At 53.2% G+C, this 12,126-nt stretch overlaps 1 protein-coding gene across 9 annotated transcripts in view; it reads left to right on the forward strand.

The window, feature by feature from the left end:
* The first annotated feature begins 734 nt into the window (after positions 1–734).
* Positions 735–12,126, forward strand: part of PAM (peptidylglycine alpha-amidating monooxygenase) — a 180,813-nt gene continuing 169,421 nt past the window's right edge. For all 9 annotated transcript variants that reach the window (XM_029074123.1, XM_029074128.1, XM_029074129.1 and 6 more), the window contains exon 1: positions 735–797. The gene's annotated coding sequence lies outside the window, so the exon portion shown is untranslated. The remainder of the gene's footprint in view (positions 798–12,126) is intronic.

The following is a 12,126-nucleotide window of genomic DNA, read 5'->3' on the forward strand; positions in this document are numbered from 1 at the left end:
CACCTCCTTAGTAAAGCGTGGATTAAGACCGCGAGCCTCACGCGGGACATGGACCGGGACGGAGGGACGGACGGACGGACGGACGGACGGACGGACGGACGGACGGATGGACGGATGGAGGGATGGGTGGATGGATGGATGGATGGATGGATGGATGATTGGATGGAGGGAGGGATGGGTGGATGGACGGATGGATGGACGGAGGGACGGATGGAGGGATGCACGGATGGACGGACGGATGGACGGACGGTCGGATGGATGGACGGAGGGACGGATGGACGGACGGACGGACGGAGGGACGGAGGGACGGAGGGATGGACGGATGATTGGATGGAGGGATGGGTGGATGGACGGATGGATGGACGGAGGGACGGATGGAGGGATGCACGGATGGACGGACGGATGGACGGACGGTCGGATGGATGGACGGAGGGACGGACGGATAGACGGACGGTCGGATGGGTGGATGGACGGCTAGGGGGACGGATGGAGCGAGGGCCGGCAGGACGGCTCCGTGTCTCCCTTTTGGGCGAGTGCGCCGGGGCAGGTGTGAGGAGGGAGGCGATGGGCGGGGAAGGCTCGGGAAGGGGCGTGTTCCAGGGGCGGGGGGGATTCCCGGGGGCGGGGCCGGGGCGCCGGGGGCCGGGCTGAGGGCAGGTCCCCGCTCCCGCCCCTCCTCCCCGCCGCCGCCCGGCCCGGACCCCGCCGCCGCCGCCGCCCGGCCCCCGCCCGGCCCCCGCCCGGCCCCCGCAGCCTCCAACCCGGAGCCCCTCGTCCCTCCGGCCGGCGCGGAGCGGGTGAGAGCCGGGGCCCCGGTCTGGAAGGGGCGGAGGGAGGAGGGGAGGAAAGAAGGAAGGATAATAACGTCGGGCCCGGGTCCCCCCGCCCCCGCCGCCCCCCTCGGAGCCCGAAGGGCCGCGGGCCCCCGCCGCCGCTCCAGCCCCCACGGGGTCCCGGGTTCGAATCCCGCCCCCGCTCGGCCCGCCCACCGGGGCCGCGTCCCTTCGCTTGTCCGGCGTCGCCCCCCTGGCGGGACGGGGGACCGGGACGGGGGGGGGGGGGGGGGGGGGGACCGGGACGACGCACGGTGTCCATCGGCTTGTCCGGCTCGACTTTCCCGGCGCCCGGCCGGCGCTCCGTCGCCGCGATCGGACGAGCCGGTGGCATCCTCCGGGCCTCGGTCGCCTCATCCGGAAAACGGGGACGGGGACGGGGACCGCGTCCATCCCGACCGGCTGCCGTCCAGCTCGGCCTTTCCGATTCATTTTTCGAAAAGAGAGGGGGGCGTCGGTTAAGCGTCTTTGCCGTGGGCGGAGCACCGTCCGGAGAGCCGGGGGACGCGAGGCGACCGGGTGGCCTCATCCCCATTTTCCGGATGAGGGAACTGAGGCCCAGCGAAGCGACCGGCCCGCCGCCTCCGACTCCCGTCCATTCGTGCAATAGTATCTGTTGAGCGCTAACTAGGTGCGGAGCGCCGGACCGAGCGCTTGCAGTGAACGAGTCGGCGACGGCTAGAGACGGTCCCTGCCCTTTGACGGGCTCCCGGCCTAAATCGGGGGAGACGGACGGAACAAAAAAATGGCAATAAATAGAGTCGAGGGGAAGGACAGCTCGTCAAAACAATGGCAACTAGATAGAATCGAGGCGAGGGACATAAGCCCGGGCTCTCGCCGCTTCGGTTTAGTGGCACAGGGTGAACGCTTAACGGATACCATCGTCATCGTCGTCATCATCGTCGTCGTCGTCGTCGTCGGTTTACTTTTGGGTGGAGAGAAAATGAGAGTCGAGGAGGCTGTCCGGACCTGGCACTCGGAAGGACCTGGCTTCTAATCCCGCCTCCGCCACGTGTCCTGCCGTGAGACCTCGGACGGGTCACTTCCCCTTCTCTGGGCCTCAGTTCCCTCATCTCTAAAACGGGGATCGAGACCGTGAGCCCCGTGGGGGACCACGACCCGTGGCCACCCCGATTTGCTTGTTTCCAACCCGGCGCTCAGGTCGGCGCCCGGCCCACAGTAAGTGCTCGGCGATGACCTCGGTGATTGGTATCTTTTATGGTCGGCGGACTCCCCGGGTCCGCGGGGGACGCCCCGGGTCCGCGGGGGACGCCCCGCGGCCGGAGCCGAGGAACCCGGACCGCAGAGGGGGAGCCGAGGTCTCCGAGGATCTCTGCGGTGACGGTGGCATCCGTTAAGCAAGGCCCCGTTCGAAGTGCCGGGGGGATACGAGGTGACCGGGTTGTCCCAGTGGGGCGCACGGACTTAGTCCCTATTTTACAGATGAGGTAACTGAGGCACAGAGAAGCCAAGTGACCTGCCTAAAGTCAGGCGGCGGGCAAGCGACTACCCGGCCGACCTCCCTCCATCCTCGGCCGTCCTCCCGTCCCCCTAAGGATCCGGGCCTTCGGACAGGAGCCGCCCGTGGAGTTTTAAATGAGTGATCGTAATAATGATGATGGCGTCGGTTAAGCGCTTACTGTGTGCCAGGCGCCGTTCTGAGTGCCGGGGCGGATACGAGTCACTCGCCTAAGATCGGACAGCAGACGAGCGGTAGAGCCCAGTTCCTTAATAATGATAATAATCATAATGGCATTTGTTAATCCCTTACTGGGGGTAGATACGAGTCACTTGCCTAAGATCAGACAGCAGACGAGCGGTAGAGCCCGGGGCCGTAATAATGATGATAATATTAATCAGTACTGGGGTAGATGCAGTGTAGTCGGGTTGTCCCACGTGGGGCTCACAGTCTCAATCCCCATTTGACGCAGGAGGGAACTGAGGCCCAGGGAAGCGAAGGGGCTTGCCCAAGGTCACGCGGCAGACAAGCGGCGGATTAGACGTGGGATTGGAACCCACGTCCTCCGACTCCCAAGCCCGTGCTCTTGCCGCTGAGCCGCGCTGCTTCTCCAGTGAACGTCAGTAGGGGCCAAGCACAATAAATAATAATAATAATAACGTTGGTATTTGTTAAGCGCTTACTATGTGCACAGCACTGTTCTAAGCGCTGGGGTAGACGCGGGGGAATCGGGCTGTCCCGCGTGGGGCTCCCGGTCTTAATCCCCATTTTACAGATGAGGTCACTGAGGCACAGGGAAGTGAAGGGACTTGCCCACAGTCACACAGTTGACAAGTGGCAGAGCCGGGATTCGAACCCATGACCTCTGACTCCAAAGCCCGTGCTCTTTCCCCTGAGCCACGCTGCTTCTCCGAGTGTCCCAGTGGTTCAAACGAGGCTTTGCCCGTCGGATCTAGAAGCCCAGAAGCCTCTGGGGATCCCTCCTGGCCCGCTCACGAGCCCGACCCCCTCCTCAGGCTTCCCGGCCTTCCACGGCCGTGTGGGATGCCCCGGGAAGATTTGGGAAAGTGGGTGTTGGACCAGTGAGCCGGAAGAGAACCGGGTGTCCCGGATGGACTGTGCGTCACTTCATAGGCCACACGCTCTGCCCCGGCGCCTGGGTTGATTCCAGAAAACTGGTGATCTGTAAAGCGAACATGGCCCCGTGGGTGTGAGTTCCAGGACGCTCTCTCCCGCCCCGAGCATCGGGCAGTGACCCAGCCCTTCGGTACCGTTAATAATAACGTTGGTATTTGTTAAGCGCTTGCTATGTGCAGAGCGCTGTTCTAAGCGCTGGGGGAGATACAGGGTCATCAGGTTGTCCCACGTGAGGCTCACAGTTAATCTCCGTTCTACAGATGAGGTAACTGAGGCACAGAGAAGTTAAGTGACTTGCCCAAAGTCACACAGCTGACGAGCGACAGAGCCACTCGGTTAACGGCTCACGGGGATTTCTTAGGCCCTTTCGTCTGCTCACGCTGTGCCCGCTCCCTCCTCTTACCTTCCATTCCATCTGTGCTTCCGTGATCCTCTGTCATTCAGTCAGTTGCATTTATTGAGTGTTTACTGTTTGCAGAGCACCGTATTAAGCGCTTGGAAGAGTACAGTATAACGGAATTGGCTGATGCGTTCCCTGCCCACAACGAGTTTACAGTGCAAAGGGGATTCTGTTCTGGGTGGATGCGCAACAAGCGCTTGTTTATGTACGAGAAGCAGCGGGGCTTAGTGAAGAGAGCACGGGCCTGGGAGTCAGAAGCACCTGGGTTCTAGTTCTGGCTCTGCCCCATGTCTGTGACTTCTCTGTTCCTCGTTTACCCCTCCTGTAGAAAGCTGGGGATTAAGACTGTGAATCCCATGTGGGGCAGAGACTCTGTCCATCCTGATTAACATATATCTACTCCAGTGTTTAAGAACAGTGCTTGGCACATAGTAGAAGCTTAAGAAGTATCATCATTATTATTTTTATTATGGTTACTGCCAGTGGATGCCTGTCCACTCCCGCTCCATGTGCCCAGGTGGCGGCAGGGTCGGGAGGCCTCCGTTTGGAGCAGAAGGGCAGAGCCAAGACGGTCACCACGACCCTGGGCTGGTTCGGGGATTGGCCCGCGTCTAGCCAGACTGCAGATTGGGATGTTTTTCCTTCAGGTTGAAATTGTCGCATCTTAACTCTTATAAAGGAGAAAACCATTCCCTTTCACAACCGGTAAGGATTTGGTAAGAGGTGTGTTGGGTGTCGGTTGGAAGCGGCAGACATGCTAACCTGGTGATTCAGTTTGGAAAAAGGCCTGAATGTGTGCATTTAGTCCGGTGCCGGGGATAGGTTTGAACATCCTGGCTCCGTTCCCTGCCTTGTCCTGGTTCGAGCAGCCTGGATTCCCGACACGGATCCTGGCTGATACCCGGGAAACATTCCCAAGATTTCAGTGTTTCTCCAGCGTGTGCCTCTTCCCTCTCGTTCCAGGTTCCCTCCTTGTTGGTTCACGGATTTTCAGCCTCCCCGCCACCTCCCTCTTTGCCTCCTCCTGAAATTATCGACTTTCCCGTTCCACCCTCCGGGCCCTTCCCCACTTGTACTTTGCCTCTCCCCCATCACTCTGTTTCCCCCAGGAGACAGAGGCAGCAAAAGTGCAGCCCGTTACTGTTTCTGACCCGAGGCCAACTTGAGGTCACGGGGATCAAGTCTCCCGTAGGCGCGATGGGCGAGTCTCGGCCCTGAGTGCGGAAGAAGAGGTCAGAGTCCCGGTGGTTCGGACAGAGCAACTTGACTCTGGTCCCCTGGTCCCCTGGTCCCCTGGTCCCCTGGTCCCCTGGTCCCCTGGTCGTTTCCTCCCTCCCACGACTCTCCCTAAACAAAACAAGTTAGCTCTACGGATCGTTGCCTGCCCGAAATCGGCCTCAAGGAAATGTCTCGATGTTTTCTGGAGGACCGAGGCTTCACCTTTGAAAAGAGAAAGTGCTTAATGGGCATGTTGTAACCAAGTTTCTCCATTTCAATATTTCCCAACGGACTGGTTGAGACAAGAGGCTAAGCTCTATAAATATGACCCTGCACCTAGTTCTTGGCTTCCGTCCAGCAGGGATGGGCGACATCGTCGCTGTGCGTGGCTTTATCAACTAATAAACATGATGATGATGATGATGATAATAATAATAAAATGATAATAAGCATGTAAGCTCCAGAACGTTTCTCCCGACTCTGTCGTATTGTGCTCTCCCAAGCGCTTAATACAGGGCTCTGCACATGGTACCATTAATTAATTGCAGTATTAGTTAAGCCCTTATTTTTTTGTGGTATTTAAGTGCTTACTCTGTGTCAAACGCTGTTCTAAGCGCTAGGGTAGGTACAAGTTAATTAATTTGTGTCCGACCTAATCAACTTGCACCGTACAATAATGTGCTAAGAAAAATACTAAGTCCTGGGTAAGAGCCCCATGGGGCTCATGATTCAAGGGGGAGGGAGAACAGGTATTTCCTCCTCATTTTACAGATGAGACATAGTGAAGTGAATCGACTTGCCCAAGGTCACACAGCGGGTAAGTGGCGGAGCTGGGATTAGAACCCAGTCCTCCTCCTTCCCAGGCCTGTGCTCTTCCCGTTAGGCCATGCAGCTACTCAGGGACCAAAATGGGGAAGATGATGGTGGTCTCCCCCCCAGCTTCCTTCCACACCCCAGCCCAGCTCAGTCCCTGTGGACTCTGAGTGGGAAAAGTCTTTTTCGGGCCTCCTCCCTTGCTGAGTACATCAGCGGGGCCCTCCAGCTCTCCCCCCCCCCACCCACCCCCCCACCCCCCCCCACCCCCACCCCCCCCACCCCCACCCCCCCACCCCCCCCCCCCGCCAACTCTCTATTGTCCCAACAGAGTAGGTGGGGAAGATCCTAGGGACCTGGGAAATGGGGAAATAATTTGGGGGAAGGAAGGGGGAAAGTTTAAAGAGGTGTTGGGGGGATGGAGCAGGAGAGGCTGGGGGTTAAGGAAGTGGGGGGGACGGATGAGACTACTCCCTGATTGAATGCCAAAGTCACCAGTCAGGGGCAACACGTCGTTTTCCCCTCAAATGAAGCACTGTGCTCCTGTGGGCTGTGAATGGAGCTAGTGCCATGAAGGAGCCTTGTGTCGTAAAGTTGGTCCTGATGGCATAAGAGCAAAATGAGATGTGGATTTAGAAAGGTCCAGGAAGGCGTGAGTTGGAGACTGCCTGGATTCCCTACTGTGTCTGAGCCGTGGGGAAAATGCACAGCAGTATTCCTGGCTGACTGAGGTCACTGGGAGGGGGGTGTCAGCTCCCTGGGGCTCCAAGAGGCAGAGACCAGCCCCAGGCACTCAGTTGGCTCCCAACTGGAACTGGGGATGGGGTCCGGAGCGCCAGATTGACTGTTAACTGCTTTGGTCATTTGTCTGCATGGCCTCCTTCCACAGCCATGTGTCTTCATGACCTTTCCAAGCTTCTTGAGACTCCAGTCCGATTGGCAGCCTGGGGGTTGGAGCATTAGACTCTGAGCTGGTCGGCCTAAGCTCCGACAGGCCATTTTATGCGGAAGTGGAGCCCCGACTAGTGAAGAGATTTGCCTCCCAGTGGATGAGGGCCCAGAACCGTGGCTTGGCTGGCTAGTTCCCAAAAGGGGTCAAGGATCTGACCGCCACATCCGACCACCAACATCGCTCTCCCCAAGTCACCCTACATCGAGTCGGGACCCCTGAGAGGCCGAGGGGAATCCGTGCATTGTTTTTGCTACATAGGCTGAGGGGACAGGTGTATTGCCTTGGACCCTTGTTCCCCGGAAGTGATTTCTTCCACAAAGGCTTGGACTGTGTTCTTGTTCACTGCAGTGCCAGAGAGAAGCTTACAGAGAAGCAGCGAAGCCTAGTGAATAGAGCACGGGCCTGGGAGTTGGAAGGACCTGGGTTCTAATCCCAGCTCTGCCACACGCCTGCTACGTGACCTAGGACAAGTCGCTTAACTTCTCTGGGCCTCAGTTACCGCATCTATAAAATGGGGTTTAAAAGTGTGAGCCCCGTGTGGGACAGGGACCGGGTCCAATGTGATTAATTATCTACCCCAGTGCTTGAAACAGCGCTTGGTATGTAGTAAGAGCATAACAAGTATCATAAATAAATGAATCGATAATTTTCTTCATTTGGTTGAGGACCTGGCCCCTTCACCCCTTTCTGTCTCTACTCCGGTGCTGTGCCAACCTGAAACTCTAGGAAATAAAAGCCAAGGGGGAAAGAGGGCACCTTGTAAACTGCACTACGCCACACTTGTGGTCTCTGTTAATACACTCCCCATTTGAGGATCTCAAGTGACCCTGCTCGGAGCCCCGGCTTCTGGAATGGGTTTGCATTGGGGAGATGGAAGTAACAGCGACCCCTCTTTCTGTCCCACTGGCCTCCCCTGTCTGTCTCACCAACTTCCACCTCTTCCCTGAACTGCTTAAATTTTGGAAAGATGGCAGCCCCCTCAGCCGACACCCTGCAGAATAAATGCCGGCCCACGACGATGACATGTCACGCGTCCCTCGTCACGATGCCTGCCCAAAGACTCTTTCTACATGAAGGCAAGCAGAAGGGCCGTCCATATGGAAGCACTCTGACTCGAGTACTTGTGTATGCAGAGCACTGTACTAAGGACTTATGTGTTTCATGCGAGGGTTGAGTTGAAGTAGATCAGAAGTTTTTTTGAAAGGGGAATAGTGTTACTCCACGGCCAAAGCCAAATATTTGAGATGAAGGTTCCTGTAGATCCTGTGTGCCTGTTTTTAAGGCCTGAAGACCCAGCTGGTCTTACAGAAACATAAGCGTAACACATCGCATGGCTCAGGGATTTTAAACTTTGGAAACCAACTCTGGGGATAGACCGCAGTTTGCCTGCTAAATGTTTATGAATTCTGTGGACGATCCTGTTTCTGTATGACTCTACTTGATATTAGTACCAGTTATATTTGTATTGTATTTTATTGAATGTGAGCCCCCGAATTATACTGTCAAATTTCCACCTGTGCGTTCTTTCTCAGGACTTAGTAATAATAATAACGATGGTATCCATTAAGTGCTTACTATGTGCCAAGCACTGGTCTAAGCTCTGGGGTAGGTACAAGGCAGTCAGATTGTTCCACATGGGGCTCACAGTCTTACCCCCCCATTTTACAATGAGGCACGGAGACGTTGAGTGACTTGCCCACGGTCACACAGCAGACAAGTGGCGGAGCTGGGATTAGAACCCACGACCTCAGACTCCCAAGCCCGGGCTCTTTCCGCTAAGCCAAGCTGCTTCTCTACTACAGTGCTGTACGGACAGTGAGGGTGTAATGAACACTGGTGTTACTGTTACAGTATGACATATTGCTTCTCTTCCTTTTCCAATTTTCCTGAGAGCTCAGGGAGGAAGAAAGCCACCGGAGTCTGGTGTTGTAGACTCCTGGAGATCTTTGGTACCCTATTCTCATGTTAAAAAGTCTCCCTTTCTCATTAGTCATATAGGGTCATCTCGTTTCACCGTGATAATTTCTATCATCATTGAGACAGTGAAGAAGGTAGTTGAAGCTGTTGTGAATTTCCCCTCAGTACCTCGTCCGCTAATTTGAAAGTTTAATCATTTTTATTTTCTACAAGTTGACACATAGATCACGCCCAAGGAGCTTGTTGTACAAAGAAAATCGTTTGGATTTAGTGAATGGAAATTAGATCCCTGACCTCTGCCTGGAAATCAGGCTGTATCGCTGTCAGGTGGAAAATCTTTCTTTTCACAGCTCCCTCCCCATTCCAGATCGGTCCTGAATGGGCTATTTAATGGCCACAGGGCCATTGATTTGCCTTAAAGATATTCCGGTTTAGTTGTTTTGTTTTTTTAGATAAAGCAGCAACTTTTCTTTCTTTCTTTTTTTTTTTAATAAGGTCAAATTCACATGGTCAGCCAGCCCAAATCACAGTGGAAGGGGTGTATTCATCCTTTTTAATAATACCTTGAATCACGGGAGATCTTTTGTTTCTCAAAGATGCTTTCTCCTCGTTGAGCAAGTCTGTGCCATAGAGAGGAATAAGAATCGATATCTGCATTTTATAGATGAAGAAGTCGAGGCCCAGAGAGGCTAAATATTTTCCCGAGGTCCTTTAGCTGTCCGATGACTGAGCTGACACTAGAATCTGGGCTTTCCGACTCACAGGGCTCAACTGTTTTCACCAGGCCACGCAGTTCCTTTATGATGATAGATTTCAGTTGTCGTTTCTGGAGCCGCCGGTAGATTATTTTTCAATTATTTATCAAAGCAGATGTTCTCTGGAAAAAACTCACTTTAGGTAGTCTTTTGAAATTATAGCCTCATCTTCCTGCCACTTATAAGATAACTGAGGAGCTCTTTAACAATTCATCTTAGTTTGCAAAACCTTTTTTTTTGTCTTAAGTGTTTACAGAGCCTGCTGTTCTTATTTAAATACATATTGGCTAGTAGTATTTACCCTTCTAAAACCAAATGTCAGGAGGCCGGTGTCTGGGCTCTACCGAAGATTGAAGAACCAGCATGTCTGCACTGGAGAGGAAGCTAAAGGGAATGTATTTCATTTGCCACTGGATGCTCGTGTCAGGCCAAAAATGACCTCCTTGCCAGCTGGTTCTGGGGCCAGCTAATGCCCAACGGGTGTATCAGGTTCAGGTTACATTCAGAGTCTGTGCGAGCCTAACTTTACGTAGCTTGACGGGAAAGTGATAGAATGCGAAACTTTAGGGGGGGTGGTCCTAGGGGATCGTAAAGGATAACCCTGGGGAGGCCTGACTGGCATTTTGGATTTATCCTGAGGAAATACCATCCTGCAGCAGTTTCACCGTTTGAAAAGACGAAATGGGCCGAAATGGGCCCCTTTTAACCATCGTCACTGGGTCATAAAAAAAAAGATTTTTTATCTATCATTACTTCTAGCGTTTATTAAGTGTGTAAAGTATTGGACTAAGCACTGAGGAGAAATCGTAGCTATCACCTGAGACCTGATCCCTGGCTCGCAGTCTAAGTAGGGGAGGGCAAGAGAAACAGAGAGAGGGAACAATAAGAAGATGATCCAATTGATGGAACCAAGACAAAATTCAACCATCAGAAAGATCAGCGGTAAACTAAACTTGAGAAGTCGCCTGGCCTAGTGCATAGAACATGGGCCTGGGAGTCAGAAGCTCCTGTTTTCTAATCCCTGCTCCTCCACTTGTCTGCTGTATGACATTGGGCAAGTCATTTCACTTCTCCCTCATCTGTAAAATAGGGATTAAGACTGTGAGCTCCATGTGGGACAGGGATTGTGTCCAACCCGGTTTGCATGTATCCGTCCCAGCTCTATTCTTTCAATAGTATTTATTGAGCGCTTACTATGTGCAGAGCTCTGTACTAAGGGCTTGGAATGTACAAATCGGCAACAGATAGAGACAGTCCCTGCCCTTTGACGGGCTTACGGTCTAATCGGGGGAGACGGACAGACAAGAACAATGGCAATAAATACCTGACACATAGTAAGCGCTTAATAAATACCACACTTTTTATCGTGATTATTATTACTTGTCTTATGCGGTCGAGTCATTTCCGACCCATAGCGACTCCACGAACACATCTCTCCCAGAATGCCCCACCTCTATCTGTAGTGGATCCAGAGAGTTTTCTTGGTAAAAATAAGGAAGTGGTTTACCATCCCCTCCTTCTGGGCAGTAAACCTGAGTCTCTGCCCTCGACTCTCTCCGTTGCTGCTGCTGCCCAGCACGAGTGAGTTTTGACTTGTAGCAGATTGCCTTCTACTCGCTAGCCACTTCCTAAGCTAGGAAGGGAATGGGTATCCCTCTGCTTGACTGTCCCTCCCATAGCCGAGACTTATCGTGGGCTGGAAACTCTCCAGGTGCTATCCTTAGAGGGAATTATTATTATTACTACTACTAATAATAATATTAGAGAGAACACGTTTTGGAAGGAAGGTTTTCTGGTTATTCACTGCTCCAACCAAGCAGGTCTCAATGAGAACTGCCACAGAAGCTGTACACGAAAATGCTTCTGCCTGTCCTCTGCTCCTGCAGAGGTGAGTATGGGAGCCGCCCCCTCGAACCCAGGACCTGCAGAGATGGGGAAATATGGGCTGTGAGCTGCTTTTCGGGAGGACTGAATTCTGGCCAGCGGAGATTAACTGCAGGAGGCTGTTCTTACTCTCCAACTTTAACCAACTAAGCTACCGGACGGAGAAGAGGAGCGTTATACTGTTTTGGAAAAACCTCTCTCCACCGGTTGAAGCTCTCTATCTTCGAAATGTTTGTCAGGCGGCTAATCAACTCGGCTATTAAGGCTTTGCTTATTGACCTTTACTGCTGACCCCAGAAATCATGCATTTCTGGGAAGGCTGGACTGTGGGAAGCAGGTGGAAGAATTCAAGGAGGAAGAGGAAATTGATATTTATCATACACGTGATCAGAATTTTGGTTCCTTTCTTAGGTAAAGTTACAGTGTAGACCTCTATTTTTAAGAACCCAGTACCAACTGGGAAATAATAGATTGGAAAGTTGCTTTCTGACAATGGAAGGAGCCTGGAGACTTAAGAGGTGATAGTTGGTCTCAAAGGCAGAAGTCATTAGTGTCCTCATTGTAGCAGAAGGTTCACGGTAATAAAGCTGTAGCACACTTGGGCAGTAGATTGTAAATTTTCTGGTAATTACCTGGTCCAGTGCCTGAGTAAATACAAATGATAGTTTTTTCCTATTTTTTTTGGTATCCTACTCATAAGAAGGTAATCTTTACTAATAGGGATAAGTGTCTTGACTTTTTTAAGCAGCTTTCTTCCA

Source organism: Ornithorhynchus anatinus, chromosome 10, assembly GCF_004115215.2.
Source record: "Ornithorhynchus anatinus isolate Pmale09 chromosome 10, mOrnAna1.pri.v4, whole genome shotgun sequence".
In the NCBI taxonomy this organism is placed as follows: Eukaryota; Metazoa; Chordata; class Mammalia; order Monotremata; family Ornithorhynchidae; genus Ornithorhynchus; species Ornithorhynchus anatinus.